Here is a 3,787-nt window from a genome sequence, read left to right on the forward strand (position 1 = left end):
CATGCCCCCAAATTTTATAGTTTTCACCAAATGCTTCAGCAGAGAAGATTAAGATTAGGAACAACCTGCCTCTCCAAGTTTTCACTTGCCCCAGGATATTATCCTACCAGAACTGGCTAAGGCTCTTTGAGAAGTAGTGTTTAAAGCCTCATATTGGTCAGGCTCACATCTATAATCCCAGCACTTTGGGAGGCTGAGGCAGGAGGATCCCTTGACCCTAGGACTTCAAAACTGGCCTGGGTAACATAGGGAGATCCCACTTAATTAATCCAAAAAATTTAAAAGTTAGCCGGGCATGGTGCCACGCACCTATGGTCCCAGCTTCTTGGGAGGTTGAGGTAAGAGGATTGCTTGAGCCTGGGAGGTCGTGACTGCAGTGAACCATGATTACGCCACCTAATTCTAGCCTGGGCAACAGAGTGAGCCCCTGCCTCAAAAAATAAAAATAAAATAAAAGTTGACTTTTCAGGATTCAAAAGCTTTATGAAATGTCTTTTCCTTTGTAAACACAAAATAAAATACACATGTAAAAACAAAACAATAAAGACCTTAAAACATGAAGAGTAATTTGTAATCTACAAATCTATAAATGAATAAATAAATTTATAAACTATCACCCTTTTTTTGAGACAGGGTGCTGCTCTGTCATCCTGGTTGGAATGCTGTGGCGAGATCATGGCTCATTGCAGCCTGGACCTCCGGTGGCTCAAGTGATCCTGCCACCTCAGCCTCCCTAGTAGCTGGGACTACAGGCATTTGTCACCATGCCCAGATTTTTTTTTTTTTTTTTTTTTTTAGAAGATACAGGTTCTTCCTCTGTTGCCCAAACTTAATTTATACATTTTTTTGGCAATAAATAGATGCTTCTGCTTTCTAACTCTCCCACTGAATAGATAGTTCATTATGTAAATTCCTTACTGAACTGATATGACTTAAGGAAAGATAGTGTTGGGATCAGCATTTTCAGAGTGTCAAACACCATCACAATCATCATCTCAAGGAATCCTTGGAACAACTTTGAAGTTGGGATTATTATCTCATTTTACAGATGAGGACCACGAGATTAAGGGGAATAAAGTAACTTGCCCTAGGCCAGATGGCTAGCAAACTAGCAGAGCCAAACCCATAGGTGCTAAGTTAACAAATGAACCTATAGGTGCTAAATTAACGAATGAAGATCTACAATCCAACAACACTGTGTCTGCCTGATTCCACACCCTGTGCTCCTGCAGCTACATCATACTGCTTTAAAGCTCTGAGCTCCCAAACGGCATCATTTGTTGGATTGTAGATCTTCATTCATTACTTTAGCACCTATTTCTTGTCAGCCTCCTGTGCAATAGGTCCAGTTCTAGGTTCTGGAGATACGACAGCGCACGACACAAAATCCCTACTCTGCATTCAACACTCTCCATTCTAGTCTGGGAGGTCCTTCGGAAGATTACTCTAATAATCCCTGCTCTTTCTCTCCATTGTAGGACTTCTTTAGGGAGTGCTCAATGCCTTAAATGGATTCAGAGAAGTATTTTGTTTCCATCACTAAAGGGAAAATTGAAAACAAGAGACCCCATCCTCTTGATTGTACTGAATACTGTTTTCCCCCAGGTGACCTGAAAGCAGTCAATGACTAAATTCTTCAGAGTAGAAAGCTGTTGTAATTGGACAATGGCCACAGAACAGGAGTTTTTGAGTTATGCTTAATGCCCATGAGGAAGCGGCAGAATTCTTCCTCTCACCACCCATTACCGAGCTGACAAGGTCCTGCTCTGTGCTGTGTTCATTAATTTTCCTGTTGGCTTTAAAGATTTACAACAGCTCCTGTCTGTCCCCCACATGAGAGAAAGTCAGGGATCCCTGCCCGCCCAAGCCATGGAGCACTGGCTGGCTTTGTTCCCCACAAGCCTGCTGAGGGCTCCTCGACTCCCGTCATGGTAGCTTGGGAAGATTCACTTGCCTCTGTGAGAAATAACAGTGACCGTAAAAGAAAAAATAAATTCTAGGCATTCTTTCAAGTCTTTGGGAAGTTCTGGCACATTCCAGCTGCGAAAGAATTCAAGTCTCTCCACTCATGTCAAAGCTCCAGCCTCATGCATGTGTGCTTTGCACATTTAATAGACCCAAGCCTAGTAATTAACTCTATAAATTCTCTCCCTGCCTTATTTGTCATGAACCGCAAGCTGATTCTATAGGGAAGTCAACCTGGGATTTAGTGAGTTATTCTCAGGCTTTGGGCAATGACAGATTTCAAAGGATTGAAGCTTCTCAACATTAAGCATTGTTATTCCAGAGCAAGGAGTCAGTCATCTGTGACCCAGAGATTTTGCTGAATATTTTATTCCTTAAACTTCAGAAATTCACATCCATAACTATTTATGATTGTTGTAAAGAGAAGTCTTCACTCCTTTCGCAGTCCAGACAGCCAAATGTTCTTGTGTCTTTTTCTAGACCCAAGTGCGTCCTCCAGATCACCCGTTTGAGCCTCTCCTATAAATCTCAAACTCACCTATGATTCCATTTAAGAAGACTCACTTCAGGCCAGGCGCGGTGGCTCAAGCCTGTAATCCCAGCACTTTGGGAGGCCGAGAACGGGCGGATCACGAGGTCAGGGAGGATCGAAGACCATCCTGGTAATATGGTGGAAAACCCGTCTTACTAAAAAATACAAAAAACTAGCGGGCGAGGTGGTGTGCGCCCTGTAGGTCCCAGCTACTCGGAGGCTGAGGGCGGGAGGAATGGGCTAAAACCGGGGAGGTGAGGCTTGGCGGTGAGCTGAAAGATCCGGCCACCTGCACTCCAGGCCTGGGCGACAAAGAGCCAGACTCGCCTCAAAAAAAAAAAAAAAAAAAAAAAAAAAAGAAGGACTCACTTCTTGCTTACCTCCTAGCTTTTCTTTGCCTATTTCTTCTTCCATAAAGGAGGGGGCTCATACCTATAATCCCAGCACTTTGGGAGGCTGAGGCAGGAGGCTTGCTTAAGCCCAGGAGTTTGCCTAGGCAACAAAGCAAGATCCAATCTCTAAAAAAATTTTAAGGACAGGCATGCTGGCTCACGCCTGTAATACCAGCACTTTGGGAGGCCGAGGTGGGCAGATCACCTGAGATCAGGAGTTCGAGACCAGCCTGGCCAACATCGTGAAACCCTGTCTTTACTAAAAATACAAAAATTTGCCAGGCATGGTGGTGGGCGCCTGTAATCCCAGCTACTCAAGAAGTTGAAACAGGAGAATTGCTTGAACCTGGGAGGTGGAGATTGCAGTGAGCTGAGATCGTGCCATTGCACTCCAGCCTGGGCAACAGAGCAAGACTCTGTCTCAAAAAAAAGAAAAAAAAATTTAATTAGCCAGGTGTGGTGGTGCATGTCTACAGTCCCAGCTACTCCGGGGGCTGAGGTAGGAGGATCCCTTGAGCCCAGGAGTCTTTGACGTTGCAGTGAGCTATGATCATGACACTGCACTCCAGTCTGGATGACAGAGTGAGACCCTGACTCTAAAATAATAACAATAGTGAAGGAAGGGAGAAGAATAAAAAGACAAACAAAAGAAGTTGCTTCAAGTTTTCTTAAGACAAGAAAAAAAAAAAAACATCATTAAGAAGTATTCCTGAGGCCAGGCACAGTGGTTCACGCTGTAATCCCAACACTTTGGGAGGCCGAGGTGGGCGGATCACCTGAGGTCAAGAGTTCAAGACCAGCCTGGCCAACATGGTATCACCCCATCTCTACTAAAAATACAAAGATTAGCTGGGCATAGTGGCGAGCACCTGTAATTCCAGCTACTCAGAAGGCAGGG

Source organism: Rhinopithecus bieti, unplaced genomic scaffold, assembly GCF_001698545.2.
Source record: "Rhinopithecus bieti isolate Rb0 unplaced genomic scaffold, ASM169854v2 scaffold_61298, whole genome shotgun sequence".
Lineage (NCBI taxonomy): Eukaryota > Metazoa > Chordata > Mammalia > Primates > Cercopithecidae > Rhinopithecus > Rhinopithecus bieti.